At 41.8% G+C, this 25412-nt stretch overlaps 1 long non-coding RNA gene across 1 annotated transcript; it reads right to left on the bottom strand.

Annotated features, from left to right (window-relative positions):
• Positions 1 to 19079: 19079 nt before the first annotated feature.
• On the bottom strand, positions 19080 to 19751 carry LOC127923849 (uncharacterized). Its single transcript, XR_008115773.1, has 3 exons — positions 19547 to 19751; positions 19437 to 19506; positions 19080 to 19397 (listed from the first exon to the last, which is right to left on the bottom strand). It is a non-coding gene; the product is annotated as an uncharacterized LOC127923849 (long non-coding RNA).
• Positions 19752 to 25412: the final 5661 nt, after the last annotated feature.

Raw genomic sequence — 25412 nt, 5'->3', positions numbered from 1 at the left:
TGTTTACGGTCTGGGACAGTATGAGTGTAGCCAGGTCCTTGTTTACGGTCTGGGACAGTATGATTGTAGCCAGGTCCTTTTCTCTCTCTATCCTTGTTTACGGTCAGGGACAGTATGAGTGTAGCCAGGTCCTTTTCTCTCTCTATCCTTGTTTACGGTCTGGGACAGTATGAGTGTAGCCTGGTCCTTGTTTACGGTCTGGGACAGTATGAGTGTAGCCAGGTCCTTTTCTCTCTCTATCCTTGTTTACGGTCTGGGACAGTATGAGTGTAGCCAGGTCCTTGTTGGCACACTCTGCCAACCCTGATGTCCTTTCCGTGTCTGAATCCTGGCTCAGGAAGGCCACCAAAAATTCTGAGATTTCCATACCCAACTATAGCATTTTCCATCAAGATAGAACTGCCAAAGGGGGAGAAGATACTTCCCAGATCTATACCCAAACAGTTCGAACTTCTAATTTTAAAAACAAATCTCTCCAGAAATAAGTCTCTCACTGAAATAAGTCCCCCCTCTGCTCCCAGCTGTGCCCTGGACACCATTTGTGAATTGATCGCCCTCCATGTATCTTCAGAGTTAGTAATGTTCGGTGACCTAAACTGGGATATGCTTAAAACCCCGGCAGTCCTACAATCTATGCTAGATGCCCTCAATCTCAAACAAATCATCAAGGAGCCCACCAGGTACACCCCTAAACATGGACACCCTCATAGACATTATTCTGACCAACTTGCCCTCCAAATACACCTCTGTTGTTTTCAAACAGGATCTCAGCATTCACTGCCTCATTGCCTGTATCCGCTATGGGTCCGCAGTCAAACGACCACCCCTCATCACTGTCAAGCGGTCCGTAAAACACTTCTGCGAGCAGGCCTTTCTAATCGACCTGGCCTTCCGGGTATCCTGGAAGCATATTGACCTCATCCCGTCAGTCGAGGATGCCTGGTCATTCTTTAAATGTAATTTCCTCACCATCTTAGGTAACTATGACCGCTTCAAAAGTGTAGAACTAAGAACAGATATAGCCCTTGGTTCACTCCAGACATGACTGCCCTTGACCAGCACAAAAACATCCTGTGGCGGACTGCAATAGCATCGAATAGTCCCCGCGATATGCAACTGTTCAGGGAAGTCAGGAACCAATACACGCAGTCAGTCAGGAAAGCAAAGGCTAGCTTTTTCAAGCAGAAATTTGGATCCTGTAGCTCTAACTCCCAAAATATTTGGGACAATGTAAAGTCCGTGGAGAACAAGAGCACCTCCTCCCAGCTGCCCACTGCACTGAGGCTAGGTAACACGGTCACCACTGATAAATCCATGATCGTCAAATTTCAATAAGCATTTCTCAACGGCTGGCCATGCCTTCCTCCTGGCTGCTCCAATCCTGGCCAACGGTTCTGACTTAGAATATGTGGACACCTATAAGTACCTACATGTCTGGTTAGACTGTAAACTCTCCTTCAAGGCTCACATTAAACATCTCCAATCCAAAATAAAATCTGGAATCGGCTTTCTTTTCCGCAACAAAGCCTCCTTCACTCTTGCCGCCAAACTTACACTAGTAAAACTGACTATCCTACCGATCCTTGACTTCGGCGATGTCATCTACAAAATAGCTTCCAATACTCTACTCAGCAAACTGGATACAGTTTATCACAGTGCCATTTGTTTTGTTACTAAAGCCCCTTATACCACCCACCACTGCGACCTATATGCTCTAGTCGGCTGGCCCTCGCTACATATTCATCACCAGACCCACTGGCTCCAGGTCATGTATAAGTCTATGCTAGGTAAAGCCACGCCTTATCTTAACTTATAGCAACACCCACCCGTAGCACGCGTTCCAGCAGGTATATCTCACTGATCATCCCCAAAGCCAACACCTCATTTGGCCGCCTTTCCTTCCAGTTCTCTGCTGCTAATGACTGACTGGAACGAATTGCATGAATCGCTGAAGTTTTATTTCCCTCACCAACTTTAAACATCAACTACCTGAGCAGCTAACCGATCACTGCACATAATAGTATGCTCATTCATCACTCGTGTTAATCTGCTAAATTGTAATTATTCGCTCCTATGGCCTATTTATTGCCTACCTCATGCCTTTTGCACACACTGTATATAGACTTTTTTTTTACTGTGTTATTGACTTAGTGTGTTATTGGCTTGTTTATTGTTCACTCCATGTGTAACTCTGTGTTGTTGTCTGTGTCACACTACTATGCTTTATCTTGGCCAGGTCGCAGTTGTAAATGAGAACTTGTTCTGAACTAGCCTACCTGCTTAAATAAAGATGTTCTCAACTAGCCTACCTGGTTAAATAAAGGTGTTCTCAACTAGCCTACCTGGTTAAATAAAGGTGTTCTCAACTAGCCTACCTGGTTAAATAAAGGTGTTCTCAACTAGCCTACCTGGTTAAATAAAGGTGTTCTCAACTAGCCTACCTGGTTAAATAAAGCCTACCTGGTTATATAAAGGTGTTCTCAACTAGCCTACCTGGTTAAATAAAGGTGAAATAAAATAAATAAAAAACAATAGGCTACATAAAACAATCCATTAATGTATAATTATTATGCAAATGACATTTACAGGATATCCTGTCTAAAATCATTGCCCCTAGTGGTCTGAATATTGACTTTGATCTCAGGCCCTGCTGAACAGTTCTCTTTTTAAATGAGTATATTCTTTCTACATCTTATTAGTGTACACCCAGTATGTTCCCCCTGTTGACGATGCTTTTTATGCATTGAACCAAGACATTACATTTAACAAAAAAATGAACTTAAATAGGGAACAATTAAATATGTGAAATGTAATTAAACAATAATGTATGTTGATGCTAATATGATATTCAGTTATGTTTCCATATGATAACAATAAACTAATATGTTCAATATGTTATAAACTATCGTTTTGTTAACAGTTTCATTAATTAATTCTAATTAACTTAATCATGATGACCCCTCACTATTGACATTAGTTGCACTAATTGCACTGTTTGTCTACATAACCTGGTTCAAGTATTCATGACATCACCCTGAAGACACAGTGATGCTGAAACGTTGGTAAAAACCCAATAAATTACTGGGAGTTTAAAAACAGATTGTGGGACTCTTTATTGTGATAATTGAGGGTCACAATTTTTTTTAACCTTTATTTAACTAGGCAAGTCAGTTAAGAACAAATTCTTATTTTCAATGACGGCCTAGGAACAATGGGTTAACTGCCAGTTCAGGGGCAGAACGACTAGTCAAACGCTCTAACCACTAGGCTACTCTGCTGCAATAGAGTGTTGTAATGCAGGGTCACCATAGCAACAGAGTGTTGTGAAGATGCCACGGTGGAATCTCTCCAGACCGGAGGACTGTCTTCTAAGAGAGGAACCCTGTGACGACGTCATCATCAGAGAGGACGATTCTAGACACAATCTAGAAAATGTACAGAATTCAATGGATATCAATCATGTAATGGATGTCGTCTGGAGATAGAGAGGAGGACCAAGGTGCAGGGTGGTAAGTGTTCATGTTTTTTTAATAAACAAACTGAACACTGGAACAAAACAATAAACGCTGTGAACAAAACGAAACAGTATTGTGTGACCCAAACACTCACACGGAAACAAACACCCACAAGTGAAACCCAGGCTACCTAATTATGATTCTCAATCAGAGGCAACTAACGACACCTGCCTCTGATTGAGAACCATACTAGGCCGAACACAGAAACCAAACATAGAAAAACAAACAGACTGCCCCCCCCAACTCACGCCCTGACCATACTAAATAAAGACAAAACAAACAGACTGCCCACCCCAACTCACGCCCTGACCATACTAAATAAAGACAAAACAAACAGACTGCCCACCCCAACTCACGCCCTGACCATACTAAATAAAGACAAAACAAACAGACTGCCCACCCCAACTCACGCCCTGACCATACTAAATAAAGACAAAACAAACAGACTGCCCACCCCAACTCACGCCCTGACCATACTAAATAAAGACAAAACAAATGAATAAAGGTCAGAACGTGACAAATCAACAAAGAGGTAAGAATATGTAGGCTACTACTTTATGTAGTCTATATTTATATGTAGTCTACTAGATTATGTAGTCTATTAGAATATGTAGGCTATAAGAATATGTCTACAGGAATATGTAGTCTATAATAATTTAATTTTACCTTTATTTAACTAGGCAAGTCAGTTAATTATGAACAAATTCTTATTTTCAATGACGGCCTAGGAACAGTGGGTTAACTGCCTGTTCAGGGGCAGAACGACAGATTTGTACCTTGTCAGCTCGGGGATTTGAACTTGCAACCTTTTGGTTACTAGTCCAACTCTAACCACTAGGCTACCCTGCCTATTGGTTAGAGTCTATTAGAATATGTTAAAGGGTGCAGATGATACAACACTAGTGTCTGCGGGTATATAGACAAGGAGGCAAACAGAACAATGTCTATTGGTTATGAATATCCCACAGGGCTTTACATTATGGACTAAGTATGTTTATGTCTATTGGTTATGAATATCCCACAGGGCTTTAAATTATGGACTAAGTATGTTTATGTCTATTGGTTATGAATATCCCACAGGGCTTTACATTATGGACTAAGTATGTTTATGTCTATTGGTTATGAATATCCCACAGGGCTTTACATTATGGACTAAGTATGTTTATGTCTATTGGTTATGAATATCCCACAGGGCTTTAAATTATGGACTAAGTATGTTTATGTCTATTGGTTATGAATATCCCACAGGGCTTTACATTATGGACTAAGTATGTTTATGTCTATTGGTTATGAATATCCCACAGGGCTTTACATTATGGACTAAGTATGTTTATGTCTATTGGTTATGAATATCCCACAGGGCTTTACATTATGGACTAAGTATGTTTATGTCTATTGGTTATGAATATCCCACAGGGCTTTACATTATGGACTAAGTATGTTTATGTCTATTGGTTATGAATATCCCACAGGGCTTTACATTATGGACTAAGTATGTTTATGTCTATTGGTTATGAATATCCCACAGGGCTTTACATTATGGACTAAGTATGTTTATGTCTATTGGTTATGAATATCCCACAGGGCTTTACATTATGGACTAAGTATGTTTATGTCTATTGGTTATGAATATCCCACAGGGCTTTACATTATGGACTAAGTATGTTTATGTCTATTGGTTATGAATATCCCACAGGGCTTTACATTATGGACTAAGTATGTTTATGTCTATTGGTTATGAATATCCCACAGGGCTTTACATTATGGACTAAGTATGTTTATGTCTATTGGTTATGAATATCCCACAGGGCTTTACATTATGGACTAAGTATGTTTATGTCTATTGGTTATGAATATCCCACAGGGCTTTACATTATGGACTAAGTATGTTTATGTCTATTGGTTATGAATATCCCACAGGGCTTTACATTATGGACTAAGTATGTTTATGTCTATTGGTTATGAATATCCCACAGGGCTTTACATTATGGACTAAGTATGTTTATGTCTATTGGTTATGAATATCCCACAGGGCTTTACATTATGGACTAAGTATGTTTATGTCTATTGGTTATGAATATCCCACAGGGCTTTACATTATGGACTAAGTATGTTTATGTCTATTGGTTATGAATATCCCACAGGGCTTTACATTATGGACTAAGTATGTTTATGTCTATTGGTTATGAATATCCCACAGGGCTTTACATTATGGACTAAGTATGTTTATGTCTATTGGTTATGAATATCCCACAGGGCTTTACATTATGGACTAAGTATGTTTATGTCTATTGGTTATGAATATCCCACAGGGCTTTAAATTATGGACTAAGTATGTTTATGTCTATTGGTTATGAATATCCCACAGGGCTTTAAATTATGGACTAAGTATGTTTATGTCTATTGGTTATGAATATCCCACAGGGCTTTACATTATGGACTAAGTATGTTTATGTCTATTGGTTATGAATATCCCACAGGGCTTTACATTATGGACTAAGTATGTTTATGAAAACCATTATCAAAATAGTTTTTTTTTCATTCACATTCATCACAAAAACCAATGTATGAATTCTGTCCTGAGCACATTTTGTCAGTCATCTGTATAATTACTATTTTTGCGATTCACAGACTCCCTTACACCTCTGATGAATATAAAAGGAAACCTGATCACCATGCACTGCAAAATCATTCTGTCTATGGATATGGAGACATCAACACATTAACATCAACAGGCCAGAGGATATGGAGAACATCAACACATTAACATCAACAGGCCAGAGGATATGGAGACATCAACACCTTCTGTAGCTCAGTTGGTAGAGCATGGCGCTTGTAACGCCAGGGTAGTGGGTTCGATCCCCGGGACCACCCATACGTAGAATGTATGCACACATGACTGTAAGTCGCTTTGGATAAAAGCGTCTGATAAATGGCATATATTATTATTATTATATTATAACATCAACAGGCCAGAGGATATGGAGAACATCAACACATTAACATCAACAGGCCAGAGGATATGGAGACATCAACACATTAACATCAACAGGCCAGAGGATATGGAGAACATCAACACATTAACATCAACAGGCCAGAGGATATGGAGACATCAACACATTAACATCAACAGGCCAGAGGATATGGAGAACATCAACACATTAACATCAACAGGCCAGAGGATATGGAGAACATCAACACATTAACATCAACAGGCCAGAGGATATGGAGACATCAACACATTAACATCAACAGGCCAGAGGATATGGAGACATCAACACATTAACATCAACACATTAACATCAACAGGCCAGAGGATATGGAGACATCAACACATTAACATCAACAGGCCAGAGGATATGGAGAACATCAACACATTAACATCAACACATTAACATCAACAGGCCAGAGGACATGGAGACATCAACACATTAACATCAACAGGCCAGAGGATATGGAGACATCAACACATTAACATCAACAGGCCAGAGGATATGGAGAACATCAACACATTAACATCAACAGGCCAGAGGATATGGAGACATCAACACATTAACATCAACAGGCCAGAGGATATGGAGACATCAACACATTAACATCAACAGGCCAGAGGATATGGAGACATCAACACATTAACATCAACAGGCCAGAGGATATGGAGACATCAACACATTAACATCAACAGGCCAGAGGATATGGAGACATCAACACATTAACATCAACAGGCCAGAGGATATGGAACATCAACAGGCCAGAGGATATGGAGACATCAACACATTAACATCAACAGGCCAGAGGATATGGAGACATCAACACATTAACATCAACAGGCCAGAGGATATGGAGACATCAACACATTAACATCAACAGGCCAGAGGATATGGAGACATCAACACATTAACATCAACAGGCCAGGGATATGGAGACATCAACACATTAACATCAACAGGCCAGAGGATATGGAGACATCAACTCATTAACATCAACAGGCCAGAGGATATGGAGAACATCAACTCATTAACATCAACAGGCCAGAGGATATGGAGACATCAACACATTAACATCAACAGGCCAGAGGATATGGAGACATCAACACATTAACATCAACAGGCCAGAGGATATGGAGAACATCAACACATTAACATCAACAGGCCAGAGGATATGGAGAACATCAACACATTAACATCAACAGGCCAGAGGATATGGAGACATCAACTCATTAACATCAACAGGCCAGAGGATATGGAGAACATCAACTCATTAACATCAACAGGCCAGAGGATATGGAGACATCAACACATTAACATCAACAGGCCAGAGGATATGGAGAACATCAACACATTAACATCAACAGGCCAGAGGATATGGAGAACATCAACTCATTAACATCAAACAGGCCAGAGGATATGGAGACATCAACACATTAACATCAACAGGCCAGAGGATATGGAGAACATCAACACATTAACATCAACAGGCCAGAGGATATGGAGACATCAACACATTAACATCAACAGGCCAGAGGATATGGAGACATCAACACATTAACATCAACAGGCCAGAGGACATGGAGACATCAACTCATTAACATTAACATCATCAACAGGCCAGAGGACATGGAGACATCAACACATTAACATCAACAGGCCAGAGGATATGGAGAACATCAACACATTAACATCAACAGGCCAGAGGATATGGAGACATCAACACATTAACATCAACAGGCCAGAGGATATGGAGACATCAACACATTAACATCAACAGGCCAGAGGATATGGAGAACATCAACACATTAACATCAACAGGCCAGAGGACATGGAGAACATCAACACATTAACATCAACAGGCCAGAGGATATGGAGAACATCAACACATTAACATCAACAGGCCAGAGGAGAACATCAACACATTAACATCAACAGGCCAGAACATCAACACATTAACATCAACAGGCCAGAGGATATGGAGAACATCAACACATTAACATCAACAGGCCAGAGGACATGGAGACATCAACTCATTAACATCAACACATTAACATCAACAGGCCAGAGGACATGGAGACATCAACACATTAACATCAACAGGCCAGAGGATTAACATGGAGAACATCAACACATTAACATCAACATTAACAGAGGATATGGAGAACATCAACACATTAACATCAACAGGCCAGAGGATATGGAGAACATCAACACATTAACATCAACAGGCCAGAGGATATGGAGAACATCAACACATTAACATCAACAGGCCAGAGGACATATGGAGAACATCAACACATTAACATCAACAGGCCAGAGGATATGGAGAACATCAACACATTAACATCAACAGGCCAGAGGACATGGAGACATCAACACATTAACATCAACAGGCCAGAGGATATGGAGAACATCAACACATTAACATCAACAGGCCAGAGGACATGGAGAACATCAACACATTAACATCAACACCAGAGGATATGGAGACATCAACACATTAACATCAACAGGCCAGAGGATATGGAGACATCAACACATTAACATCAACAGGCCAGAGGATATGGAACATCAACACATTAACATCAACAGGCCAGAGGATATGGAGAACATCAACACATTAACATCAACAGGCCAGAGGATATGGAGAACATCAACACATTAACATCAACAGGCCAGAGGATATGGAGAACATCAACACATTAACATCAACAGGCCAGAGGATATGGAGAACATCAACACATTAACATCAACAGGCCAGAGGATATGGAGAACATCAACACATTAACATCAACAGGCCAGAGGATATGGAGAACATCAACACATTAACATCAAACAGGCCAGAGGATATGGAGAACATCAACACATTAACATCAACAGGCCAGAGGATATGGAGAACATCAACACATTAACATCAACAGGCCAGAGGATATGGAGAACATCAACACATTAACATCAACAGGCCAGAGGATATGGAGAATCATCAACAGGCATTAACATCAACACATTAACATCAACAGGCCAGAGGATATGGAGAACATCAACACATTAACATCAACAGGCCAGAGGATATGGAGAACATCAACACATTAACATCAACACATTAACATCAACAGGCCAGAGGATATGGAGAACATCAACACATTAACATCAACAGGCCAGAGGATATGGAGAACATCAACACATTAACATCAACAGGCCAGAGGATATGGAGAACATCAACACATTAACATCAACAGGCCAGAGGATATGGAGAACATCAACACATTAACATCAACAGGCCAGAGGATATGGAGAACATCAACACATTAACATCAACAGGCCAGAGGATATGGAGAACATCAACACATTAACATCAACAGGCCAGAGGACATGGAGAACATCAACACATTAACATCAACAGGCCAGAGGATATGGAGACATCAACACATTAACATCAACAGGCCAGAGGATAGACATCAACAGAACATCAACACATTAACATCAACAGGCCAGAGGATATGGAGACATCAACACATTAACATCAACAGGCCAGAGGATTGGAGACATCAACACATTAACATCAACAGGCCAGAGGATATGGAGAACATCAACACATTAACATCAACAGGCCAGAGGATATGGAGAACATCAACACATTAACATCAACAGGCCAGAGGATATGGAGAACATCAACACATTAACATCAACAGGCCAGAGGACATGGAGACATCAACACATTAACATCAACAGGCCAGAGGATATGGAGAACATCAACACATTAACATCAACAGGCCAGAGGATATGGAGACATCAACACATTAACATCAACAGGCCAGAGGATATGGAGACATCAACACATTAACATCAACAGGCCAGAGGATATGGAGAACATCAACTCATTAACATCAACACATTAACATCATCACAGGCCAGAGGATATGGAGACATCAACACATTAACATCAACAGGCCAGAGGATATGGAGAACATCAACACATTAACATCAACAGGCCAGAGGATATGGAGAACATCAACACATTAACATCAACAGGCCAGAGGATATGGAGAACATCACATTAACATCAACAGGCACATTCAACATTAACATCAACAGGCCAGAGGATATGGAGACATGGAGACATCAACACATTAACATCAACAGGCCAGAGGATATGGAGACATCAACACATTAACATCAACAGGCCAGAGGATATGGAGAACATCAACACATTAACATCACAGGCCAGAGGATATGGAGACATCAACACATTAACATCAACAGGCCAGAGGATATGGAGACATCAACACATTAACATCAACAGGCCAGAGGATATGGAGACATCAACACATTAACATCAACAGGCCAGAGGATATGGAGAACATCAACACATTAACATCAACAGGCCAGAGGATATGGAGAACATCAACACATTAACATCAACAGGCCAGAGGATATGGAGAACATCAACACATTAACATCAACAGGCCAGAGGATATGGAGAACATCAACACATTAACATCAACAGGCCAGAGGATATGGAGAACATCAACACATTAACATCAACAGGCCAGAGGATATGGAGAACATCAACACATTAACATCAACAGGCCAGAGGATATGGAGACATCAACACATTAACCAGAGGATATGGAGACATCAACACATTAACATCAACAGGCCAGAGGATATGGAGACATCAACACATTAACATCAACAGGCCAGAGGATATGGAGAACATCAACATCATTAACATCAACACATTAACATCAACAGGCCAGAGGATATGGAGACATCAACACATTAACATCAACAGGCCAGAGGACATGGAGAACATCAACACATTAACATCAACAGGCCAGAGGACATCAACACATTAACATCAACAGGCCAGAGGATATGGAGAACATCAACACATTAACATCAACAGGCCAGAGGATATGGAGAACATCAACACATTAACATCAACAGGCCAGAGGATATGGAGACATCAACACATTAACATCAACAGGCCAGAGGATATGGAGACATCAACACATTAACATCAACAGGCCAGAGGATATGGAGACATCAACACATTAACATCAACAGGCCAGAGGATATGGAGACATCAACAACATCAACAGGCCAGAGGATATGGAGACATCAACACATTAACATCAACAGGCCAGAGGATATGGAGACATCAACACATTAACATCAACAGGCCAGAGGATATGGAGACATCAACACATTAACATCAACAGGCCAGAGGATATGGAGAACATCAACACATTAACATCAACAGGCCAGAGGATATGGAGAACATCAACACATTAACATCAACAGGCCAGAGGATATGGAGAACATCAACACATTAACATCAACAGGCCAGAGGATATGGAGAACATCAACACATTAACATCAACAGGCCAGAGGATATGGAGAACATCAAACAGGCCAGAGGATTAACATCAACACATTAACATCAACAGGCCAGAGGATATGGAGAACATCAACACATTAACATCAACAGGCCAGAGGATATGGAGACATCAACACATTAACATCAACAGGCCAGAGGATATGGAGAACATCAACACATTAACATCAACACCAGAGGATTAACATCAACAGGCAACAGGCCAGAGGATATGGAGACATCAACACATTAACATCAACAGGCCAGAGGATATGGAGACATCAACACATTAACATCAACAGGCCAGAGGATATGGAGACACAACACATTAACATCAACAGGCAGAGGATTAGACATCAACACATTAACATCAACAGGCCAGAGGATATGGAGACATCAACATCATCAACAGGCCAGAGGATATAACATCAACACATTAACATCAACAGGCCAGAGGATATGGAGACATCAACACATTAACATCAACAGGCCAGAGGATATGGAGACATCAACACATTAACATCAACAGGCCAGAGGATATGGAGAACACATTAACAAACAGGCCATTAACATTAACATCAACAGGCCAGAGGATATGGAGACATCAACACATTAACATCAACAGGCCAGAGGATATGGAGAACATCAACACATTAACATCAACAGGCAGAGGATATGGAGACATCAACAGGCCAGAGGATATGGAGACATCAACACATTAACATCAACAGGCCAGAGGATATGGAGACATCAACACATTAACATCAACAGGCCAGAGGATATGGAGACATCAACACATTAACATCAACAGGCCAGAGGATATGGAGACATCAACACATTAACATCAACAGGCCAGAGGATATGGAGACATCAACACATTAACATCAACAGGCCAGAGGATATGGAGACATCAACACATTAACATCAACAGGCCAGAGGATATGGAGAACATCAACACATTAACATCAACAGGCCAGAGGATATGGAGACATCAACACATTAACATCATCACAGGCCAGAGGATATGGAGACATCAACACATTAACATCAACAGGCCAGAGGATATGGAGACATCAACACATTAACATCAACAGGCCAGAGGATATGGAGAACATCAACACATTAACATCAACAGGCCAGAGGATATGGAGACATCAACTCATTAGACATCAACACATTAACATCAACAGGCCAGAGGATATGGAGAACATCAACACATTAACATCAACAGGCCAGAGGATATGGAGAACATCAACACATTAACATCAACAGGCCAGAGGATATGGAGAACATCAACACATTAACATCAACAGGCCAGAGGATATGGAGACATCAACACATTAACATCAACAGGCCAGAGGATATGGAGACATCATCAACACATTAACATCAACACATTAACATCAGGCCAGAGGATATGGAGACATCAACACATTAACATTAACATCAACAGGCCAGAGGATATGGAGACATCAACACATTAACATCAACAGGCCAGAGGATATGGAGAACATCAACACATTAACATCAACAGGCCAGAGGATATGGAGACATCAACACATTAACATCAACAGGCCAGAGGATATGGAGACATCAACACATTAACATCAACAGGCCAGAGGATATGGAGACATCAACACATTAACATCAACAGGCCAGAGGATATGGAGACATCAACACATTAACATCAACAGGCCAGAGGACATGGAGACATCAACACATTAACATCAACAGGCCAGAGGATATGGAGAACATCCACACATTAACATCAACAGGCCAGAGGACATGGAGAACATCAACACATTAACATCAACAGGCCAGAGGATAGACATCATGGCCAGAGGACATCAGACACATTAACATCAACAGGCCAGAGGATATGGAGACATCAACACATTAACATCAACAGGCCAGAGGATATGGAGACATCAACACATTAACATCAACAGGCCAGAGGATATGGAGACATCAACACATTAACATCAACACATTAACATCAACAGGCCAGAGGATATGGAGACATCAACTCATTAACATCAACAGGCCAGAGGATATGGAGACATCAACACATTAACATCAACAGGCCAGAGGATATGGAGAACATGGCCAGAACATCAACACATTAACATCAACAGGCCAGAGGATATGGAGACATCAACACATTAACATCAACAGGCCAGAGGATATGGAGACATCAACACATTAACATCAACAGGCCAGAGGATATGGAGACATCAACACATTAACATCAACAGGCCAGAGGATATGGAGACATCAACACATTAACATCAACACATTAACATCAACAGGCCAGAGGATATGGAGACATCAACACATTAACATCAACAGGCCAGAGGATATGGAGAACATCAACACATTAACATCAACAGGCCAGAGGATATGGAGACATCAACACATTAACATCAACAGGCCAGAGGATATGGAGAACATCAACACATTAACATCAACAGGCCAGAGGATATGGAGACATCAACACATTAACATCAACAGGCCAGAGGATATGGAGACATCAACACATTAACATCAACAGGCCAGAGGATATGGAGACATCAACACATTAACATCAACAGGCCAGAGGACATGGAGACATCAACACATTAACATCAACAGGCCAGAGGATATGGAGACATCAACACATTAACATCAACAGGCCAGAGGATATGGAGACATCAACACATTAACATCAACAGGCCAGAGGATATGGAGACATCAACACATTAACATCAACAGGCCAGAGGATATGGAGACATCAACACATTAACATCAACAGGCCAGAGGACATGGAGACATCAACACATTAACATCAACAGGCCAGAGGATATGGAGACATCAATACATTAACATCAACAGGCCAGAGGATATGGAGACATCAACACATTAACATCAACAGGCCAGAGGATATGGAGACATCAACATTAACATCAACAGGCCATTAACATCAACACATTAACATCAACAGGCCAGAGGATATGGAGACATCAACACATTAACATCAACAGGCCAGAGGATATGGAGACATCAACACATTAACATCAACAGGCCAGAGGATATGGAGACATCAACTCATTAACATCAACAGGCCAGAGGATATGGAGACATCAACACATTAACATCAACAGGCCAGAGGATATGGAGACATCAACACATTAACATCAACAGGCCAGAGGATATGGAGACATCAACACATTAACATCAACAGGCCAGAGGATATGGAGACATCAAACATCAACATTAACATCAACAGGCCAGAGGATATGGAGACATCAACACATTAACATCAACAGGCCAGAGGATATGGAGACATCAACACATTAACATCAACAGGCCAGAGGATATGGAGACATCAACACATTAACATCAACAGGCCAGAGGATATGGAGACATCAACACATTAACATCAACAGGCCAGAGGACATGGAGACATCAACACATTAACATCAACACAGGCCAGAGGATATGGAGACATCAACATCAACAGGCCAGAGGATTTAACATCAACAGGCCAGAGGACATGGAGAACATCAACACATTAACATCAACAGGCCAGAGGACATGGAGACATCAACACATTAACATCAACAGGCCAGAGGATATGGAGAACATCAACACATTAACATCAACAGGCCAGAGGACATGGAGACATCAACACATTAACATCAACAGGCCAGAGGATATGGAGACATCAACACATTAACATCAACAGGCCAGAGGATATGGAGACATCAACACATTAACATCAACAGGCCAGAGGATATGGAGAACATCAACACATTAACATCAACAGGCCAGAGGATATGGAGACATCAACACATTAACATCAACAGGCCAGAGGACATGGAGAACATCAAACACATTAACATCAACAGGCCAGAGGATATGGAGAACATCAACACATTAACATCAACAGGCCAGAGGACATCAAGACAGGCCAGAGGATATGGAGAACATCAACACATTAACATCAACAGGCCAGAGGATATGGAGACATCAACACATTAACATCAACAGGCCAGAGGACATGGAGACATCAACACATTAACATCAACAGGCCAGAGGATATGGAGACATCAACACATTAACATCAACAGGCCAGAGGACATGGAGACATCAACACATTAACATCAACAGGCCAGAGGATATGGAGAACATCCACACATTAACATCAACAGGCCAGAGGACATGGAGACATCAACACATTAACATCAACAGGCCAGAGGATATGGAGACATCAACACATTAACATCAACAGGCCAGAGGATATGGAGAACATCAACACATTAACATCAACAGGCCAGAGGATTCAGAGACATCAACACATTAACATCAACAGGCCAGAGGATATGGAGACATCAACACATTAACATCAACAGGCCAGAGGATATGGAGACATCAACACATTAACATCAACAGGCCAGAGGATATGGAGAACATCAACACATTAACATCAACAGGCCAGAGGATATGGAGACATCAACACATTAACATCAACAGGCCAGAGGATATGGAGACATCAACACATTAACATCAACAGGCCAGAGGATATGGAGAACATCAACACATTAACATCAACAGGCCAGAGGATATGATATTAACATCAACAGGAGACATCAACACATTAACATCAACAGGCCAGAGGATATGGAGAACATCAACACATTAACATCAACAGGCCAGAGGATATGGAGACATCAACACATTAACATCAACAGGCCAGAGGATATGGAGACATCAACACATTAACATCAACAGGCCAGAGGATATGGAGACATCAACACATTAACATCAACAGGCCAGAGGATATGGAGACATCAACACATTAACATCAACAGGCCAGAGGATATGGAGACATCAACACATTAACATCAACAGGCCAGAGGATATGGAGACATCAACACATTAACATCAACAGGCCAGAGGATATGGAGACATCAACACATTAACATCAACAGGCCAGAGGATATGGAGACATCAACACATTAACATCAACAGGCCAGAGGATATGGAGACATCAACACATTAACATCAACAGGCCAGAGGATATGGAGACATCAACTCATTAACATCAACAGGCCAGAGGACATGGAGACATCAACACATTAACATCAACAGGCCAGAGGACATGGAGAACATCAACACATTAACATCAACAGGCCAGAGGACATGGAGAACATCAACACATTAACATCAACAGGCCAGAGGATATGGAGACATCAACACATTAACATCAACAGGCCAGAGGATATGGAGACATCAACACATTAACATCAACAGGCCAGAGGATATGGAGACATCAACACATTAACATCAATCAACAGGCCAGAGGATATGGAGACATCAACTCATTAACATCAACAGGCCAGAGGATATGGAGACATCAACACATTAACATCAACTCATTAACATTACATTTACATTTAAGTCATTTAGCAGACGCTCTTATCCAGAGCGACTTACAAATTGGTGCATTCACCTTATGACATCCAGTGGAACAGTCATTTTACAATAGTGCATCTAAATCTTAAGGGGGGTGAGAGGGATTACTTATCCTATCCTAGGTATTCCTTAAAGAGGTGGGGTTTCAGGTGTCTCCGGAAGGTGGTGATTGACTCCGCTGTCCTGGCGTCGTGAGGAGTTTTTGTTCCACCATTGGGGGCCAGAGCAGCGAACAGTTTTGACTGGGCTGAGCGGGAGCTGTACTTCCTCAGTGGTAGGGAGGCGAGCAGGCCAGAGGTGGATGAACGCAGTGCCCTTGTTTGGGTGTAGGGCCTGATCAGAGCCTGGAGGTACTGAGGTGCCGTTCCCCTCACAGCTCCGTAGGCAAGCACCATGGTCTTGTAGCGGATGCGAGCTTCAACTGGAAGCCAGTGGAGAGAACATCAACAGGACAGAGGATAAACCCATCTGATTTAGGGCTCTGCTGTGAGTTTACCTCATATTAAAATCATAATAAACACTGACAACTAAAATATTGTGCTATTGTTGTTATTGTTATGCATGTTATTAATATTATCATTAATAGAGGGGAGGGTAGTTCAAAAATGTAAGCCAAAAGGTTCTTCAAGAGGTGTTTAGAGGATCATTTTAAAGGTTCTTCAAGAGGTGTTTAGAGGATCATTTTAAAGGTTCTTCAAGAGGTGTTTAGAGGATAATTTTAAAGGTTCTTCAATCGGTGTTTAGAGGATCATTTTAAAGGTTCTTCAATAGGTGTTTAGAGGATCATTTTAAAGGTTCTTCAATAGGTGTTTAGAGGATCATTTTAAAGGGTTCTTTAAAGAACTTATAGGGGTTCCCCCATAGTTTCAATTTGAAGAACCCCTTAAGGATACTCCAGGAACCTTTTCTTTTTATAGTGTAGGACCTGATCCATCGGTCTTTCCTGGACTGGGTCACCTTCAGTGTTCTCCAGACAGTACTAGGTCCTGATCCATCGGTCTTTCCTGGACTGGGTCACCTTCAGTGTTCTCCAGACAGTACTAGGTCCTGATCCATCGGTCTTTCCTGGACTGGGTCACCTTCAGTGTTCTCCAGACAGTACTAGGTCCTGATCCATCGGCCTTTCCTGGACTGGGTCACCTTCAGTGTTCTCCAGACAGGACTAGGTCCTGATCCATCAGTCTCTCCTGGACTGGGTCAGGAACCCAGGACCCCTCCCAGGATGTCCCTCATAGCGCTTCGGAGATGATGAGCTGTTAGAAAGAGGAGAGTCAGGAACCACCACAGGTGCAGGAACCGTTGCTCCCGTCTATCCGGTCTGCAGAGTGAACACAACTCCTCCGTCTTCAGCCTCATGGCGACCAATCACTGTTCCATGGTGAGTGAGAGGTGGGGCTCGGAGTGTCCCTCGGACGACGGAGAGAACTCTGCTGGGTCCATTGTAGCTCAGGTCTACTGTGACAGTAATGTTCCTATGATGACAGAGAGATCTCTGCTGGGTCCATTGTAGCTCAGGTCTACTGTGACAGTAATGTTCCTATGATGACAGAGAGATCTCTGCTGGGTCCATTGTAGCTCAGGTCTACTGTGACAGTAATGCTCCTACGATGACAGAGAGATCTCTGCTGGGTCCATTGTAGCTCAGGTCTACTGTGACAGTAATGCTCCTATGATGACAGAGAGATCTCTGCTGGGTCCATTGTGGCTCAGGTCTACTGTGACAGTAAGGCTCGCACGTACTTGGACCCAGGAGCAGAGAAACACAGCAGGTAGAGGTGAGGGTGAATCCAGAACATTTACTAAAGTCTTCACAGCAAAATAACAAAGCAACAGGGGAACACTAAACAAAACAAGAGACCTGATCAACCGGCCCAGTCTAAAGGGGAACCTAAATAGACCTGATCACCCAGCCCAGTCTAAAGGGGAACCTAAATAGACCTGATCACCCGGCCCAGTCTAAAGGGGAACCTAAATAGACCTGATCACCCGGCCCAGTCTAAAGGGGAACCTAAATAGACCTGATCACCCGGCCCAGTCTAAAGGGGAACCTAAATAGACCTGATCACCCGGCCCAGTCTAAAGGGAACCTAAATAGACCTGATCACCCGGCCCAGTCTAAAGGGGAACCTAAATAGACCTGATCACCCGGCCCAGTCTAAAGGGGAACCTAAATAGTCCTGATCACCCGGCCCAGTCTAAAGGGGAACCTAAATAGACCTGATCACCCGGCCCAGTCTAAAGGGGAACCTAAATAGACCTGATCACCCGGCCCAGTCTAAAGGGGAACCTAAATAGACCTGATCACCCGGCCCAGTCTAAAGGGGAACCTAAATAGACCTGATCACCCGGCCCAGTCTAAAGGGGAACCTAAATAGACCTGATCACCCGGCCCGGTCTAAAGGGGAACCTAAATAGTCCTGATCACCTGGCCCAGTCTAAAGGGGAACCTAAATAGTCGTACACCAGGTGAACCCAATAAGGCCAATCAGGAAAACTTGGACACTAGAAAACATAAGGGTGCCCTCCAGTGGCACCCTCAGGAGTACACTCAACCGATGACCTCCACCCTGTGACAGTTTCTAGCCCCATGGAGGGTATTTTATTGCTCCCCACACCACTGATAATCTAACTGTGTTTGAAAATCACTGCTTTAAAAATTATTACACTTTTGATGTCACCGAGTAGAACTTTTTAACTTCATATTTTTCTACAAAACTTAGAAATGCACCATTTACACATTAGATTGTATTTTATTTATATGGCTCAATTGGACATTTAAAGGTAGTTTAAAAAATATTTAACTTGCCTCCACAGCAACATGAACACCTGCATACTTTGACATACAGACCAGAGGAGGCTGTTGGAGGAGCTATAGGAGGATGGGCTCATTGTAAAGACTGGAATGGATTTATGGAACGGTATCAAACACTTCATTTATTCATTCCAATTCAGCCAAAAATATTAACCCGTCTTCCTATAACTCTGCCCACCAGCCTCCTCTGAAATGTCTCTGTTCTGGTAAAACAGAAGTTGAGAATACCACATGTATCGACGTGGATCTACATTAAACCACAGGTTCTGTTATTGAGACTGATGGGAAGAGTGGAGTGTAAAGGCTTTTGCAACACTACTGTAGTTAGCACAACCATGTGACTGAGTTCACTTCCTGTTTTCAATTCTTGTGGGGAAATCACTGTTATCTGTCCCATGTCTCATTTCAGCCTTCCCCCATGTCTCATATTCACTGTTATCTTTCTACCTTCCCAATACCTTCCTCCATGTATCATATTCACTGTTATCTTTCTACCTTCCCAATACCTTCCTCCATGTATCATATTCACTGTTATCTGTCTACCTTCCCAATACCTTCCACCACTTAGAGATGGTTTGATGAGGTGTGTAGCGTAGAGTGCATAGTCCTTTAGTCTCTATGGGCCAGGTGGCCAGTTGGTGAGGGCCACAACATAGTCCTTTAGTCTCTATGGGCCAGATGGCCAGTTGGTGAGGGCCACAACATAGTCCTTTAGTCTCTATGGGCCAGATGGCCAGTTGGTGAGGGCCACAGCATAGTCCTTTAGTCTCTATGGACCAGATGGCCAGTTGGTGAGGGCCACAGCATAGTCCTTTAGTCTCTATGGGCCAGATGGCCAGTTGGTGAGGGCCACAGCATAGTCCTTTAGTCTCTATGGACCAGATGGTGAGGATCACAGCATAGTCCTTTAGTCTCTATGGACCAGATGGTGAGGGCACAGCATAGTCCTTTAGTCTCTATGGACCAGATGGTGAGGATCACAGCATAGTCCTTTAGTCTCTATGGACCAGATGGCCAGTTGGTGAGGGCCACAGCATAGTCCTTTAGTCTCTATGGGCCAGTTGGTGAGGGCCACAGCATAGTCCTTTAGACTATATGGACCAGGTGGCCAGTTGGTGAGGGCCACAGCATAGTCCTTTAGTCTCTATGGGCCAGTTGGTGAGGGCCACAGCATAGTCCTTTAGACTATATGGACCAGGTGGCCAGTTGGTGAGGGCCACAGCATAGTCCTTTAGACTATATGGACCAGGTGGCCAGTTGGTGAGGGCCACAGCATAGTCCTTTAGTCTCTGTGGACCAGATGGCCAGTTGGTGAGGGCCACAGCATAGTCCTTTAGTCTCTATGGACCAGATGGCCAGTTGGTGAGGAACACAGCATAGTCCTTTAGTCTCTGTGGACCAGATGGCCAGTTGGTGAGGGCCACAGCATAGTCCTTTAGTCTCTATGGACCAGATGGCCAGTTGGTGAGGAACACAGCATAGTCATTTAGTCTCTATGGGCCAGATGGCCAGTTGGTGAGGAACACAGCATAGTCATTTAGTCTCTATGGGCCAGATGGCCAGTTGGTGAGGGCAGCATGGGGAAAGAAACTGTTCAGATTGGGGTCTATAACATCACAGAGGTTTACAGCAGCTGATAGTTGCAATTTCATCGCTAATATCTCAAACTGCCTTGGTTTAAATAAAGACAATATCTGTACAGGATCTGAGTTGTATTTTCCATGTGAACCTTCATGGAATGTTAAAACTTGTATTGAGATTAAAATATAAATATGTCATATAAAAAGGGTTTTGAAATTTGTAATCGAGGCTACTTCCTCTGCAAGAGTGTCAGAATAAAACGTGATTTCCTCATAGGAAATTGTGCATGTAGCCCTCGCTGTTACAAGATGACTGTGGAAACATATTTCTCTGTACAATTAGAAGCTAAATGTGTTGATTTGAAGGAAAGACGGGCAGATTCTGGTAAGTCTTGGCTAATTATTATGAAGTTAGGCGTAGTCAGACATTCAATAGAAAGACTTGAGATATGATTCTTTATGTTGCACATTTGGGAACCCTTAACACACAGTGTCAAATACAACAAACAGTTATTAATCATAGTTATTAATGACACAAAACATGGAGATAAATATCAGTCACAACTACATGTTCATGTGATGCATTAAATCACCTGACTGTTTCTATGTCTGTTAGTAAATGTTTTATTTCTAAGAGATAATGAATAAATGACAACAATTGACATTCAATAATTAGTTGTCACTGTGTTAACCACAACCAACATGTTGGATCTCTGTTTAGTTGTCACTGTGTTAACCACAACCAACATGTTGGATCTATGTTTAGTTGTTACTGTGTTAATAACCACAACCAACAGGTTGGATCTATGTTTAGTTGTCACTGTGTTAATAACCACAACCAACATGTTGTATCTATGTTTAGTTGTCACTGTGTTAACCACAACCAACATGTTGGATCTCTGTTTAGTTGTCACTGTGTTAATAACCACAACCAACATGTTGGATCTATGTTTAGTTGTTACTGTGTTAATAACCACAACCAACAGGTTGGATCTATGTTTAGTTGTTACTGTGTTAATAACCACAACCAACATGTTGGATCTCTGTTTAGTTGTCACTGTGTTAATAACCACAACCAACAGGTTGGATCTATGTTTAGTTGTCACTGTGTTAACCACAACCAACATGCTGGATCTCTGTTTAGTTGTCACTGTGTTAACCACAACCAACATGTTGGATCTATGTTTAGTTGTTACTGTGTTAATAACCACAACCAACAGGTTGGATCTATGTTTAGTTGTTACTGTGTTAATAACCACAACCAACATGTTGGATCTCTGTTTAGTTGTCACTGTGTTAATAACCACAACCAACAGGTTGGATCTATGTTTAGTTGTCACTGTGTTAACCACAACCAACATGCTGGATCTCTGTTTAGTTGTCACTGTGTTAACCACAACCAACATGTTGGATCTCTGTTTAGTTGTCACTGTGTTAACCACAACCAACATGTTGGATCTCTGTTTAGTTGTCACTGTGTTAACCACAACCAACAGGTTGGATCTATGTTTAGTTGTTACTGTGTTAATAACCACAACCAACATGTTGGATCTCTGTTTAGTTGTCACTGTGTTAATAACCACAACCAACAGGTTGGATCTATGTTTAGTTGTCACTGTGTTAACCACAACCAACATGCTGGATCTCTGTTTAGTTGTCACTGTGTTAACCACAACCAACATGTTGGATCTCTGTTTAGTTGTCACTGTGTTAACCACAACCAACATGTTGGATCTCTGTTTAGTTGTCACTGTGTTAACCACAACCAACATGTTGGATCTCTGTTTAGTTGTCACTGTGTTAATAACCACAACCAACATGTTGGATCTCTGTTTAGTTGTCACTGTGTTAACCACAACCAACATGTTGGATCTCTGTTTAGTTGTCACTGTGTTAACCACAACCAACATGTTGGATCTCTGTTTAGTTGTCACTGTGTTAACCACAACCAACATGTTGGATCTCTGTTTAGTTGTCACTGTGTTAACCACAACCAACATGTTGGATCTCTGTTTAGTTGTCACTGTGTTAACCACAACCAACATGTTGGATCTCTGTTTAGTTGTCACTGTGTTAATAACCACAACCAACATGTTGGATCTCTGTTTAGTTGTCACTGTGTTAATAACCACAACCAACATGTTGGATCTCTGTTTAGTTGTCACTGTGTTAACCACAACCAACATGTTGGATCTCTGTTTAGTTGTCACTGTGTTAACCACAACCAACATGTTGGATCTCTGTTTAGTTGTCACTGTGTTAACCACAACCAACATGTTGGATCTCTGTTTAGTTGTCACTGTGTTAATAACCACAACCAACATGTTGGATCTCTGTTTAGTTGTCACTGTGTTAACCACAACCAACATGTTGGATCTCTGTTTAGTTGTCACTGTGTTAACCACAACCAACATGTTGGATCTCTGTTTAGTTGTCACTGTGTTAACCACAACCAACATGTTGGATCTCTGTTTAGTTGTCACTGTGTTAATAACCACAACCAACATGTTGGATCTCTGTTTAGTTGTCACTGTGTTAACCACAACCAACATGTTGGATCTCTGTTTAGTTGTCACTGTGTTAACCACAACCAACATGTTGGATCTCTGTTTAGTTGTCACTGTGTTAACCACAACCAACATGTTGGATCTCTGTTTAGTTGTCACTGTGTTAACCACAACCAACATAACACTGTGTTACAACCAACATGTTGGATCTCTGTTTAGTTGTCACTGTGTTAACCACAACCAACATGTTGGATCTCTGTTTAGTTGTCACTGTGTTAACCACAACCAACATGTTGGATCTCTGTTTAGTTGTCACTGTGTTAACCACAACCAACATGTTGGATCTCTGTTTAGTTGTCACTGTGTTAACCACAACCAACATGTTGGATCTCTGTTTAGTTGTCACTGTGTTAATAACCACAACCAACATGTTGGATCTCTGTTTAGTTGTCACTGTGTTAACCACAACCAACATGTTGGATCTCTGTTTAGTTGTCACTGTGTTAACCACAACCAACATGTTGGATCTCTGTTTAGTTGTCACTGTGTTAACCACAACCAACATGTTGGATCTCTGTTTAGTTGTCACTGTGTTAACCACAACCAACATGTTGGATCTCTGTTTAGTTGTCACTGTGTTAACCACAACCAACATGTTGGATCTCTGTTTAGTTGTCACTGTGTTAATAACCACAACCAACATGTTGGATCTCTGTTTAGTTGTCACTGTGTTAACCACAACCAACATGTTGGATCTCTGTTTAGTTGTCACTGTGTTAACCACAACCAACATGTTGGATCTCTGTTTAGTTGTCACTGTGTTAACCACAACCAACATGTTGGATCTCTGTTTAGTTGTCACTGTGTTAACCACAACCAACATGTTGGATCTCTGTTTAGTTGTCACTGTGTTAACCACAACCAACATGTTGGATCTCTGTTTAGTTGTCACTGTGTTAACCACAACCAACATGTTGGATCTCTGTTTAGTTGTCACTGTGTTAACCACAACCAACATGTTGGATCTCTGTTTAGTTGTCACTGTGTTAACCACAACCAACATGTTGGATCTCTGTTTAGTTGTCACTGTGTTAACCACAACCAACATGTTGTATCTCTGTTTAGTTGTCACTGTGTTAACCACAACCAACATGTTGTATCTCTGTTTAGTTGT

Source organism: Oncorhynchus keta, unplaced genomic scaffold, assembly GCF_023373465.1.
Source record: "Oncorhynchus keta strain PuntledgeMale-10-30-2019 unplaced genomic scaffold, Oket_V2 Un_contig_3309_pilon_pilon, whole genome shotgun sequence".
NCBI classification, from domain to species: domain Eukaryota; kingdom Metazoa; phylum Chordata; class Actinopteri; order Salmoniformes; family Salmonidae; genus Oncorhynchus; species Oncorhynchus keta.
The sequence above is the reverse complement of the archived record's forward strand: the minus strand, read 5'-3'. Positions and strand labels throughout refer to the sequence as shown.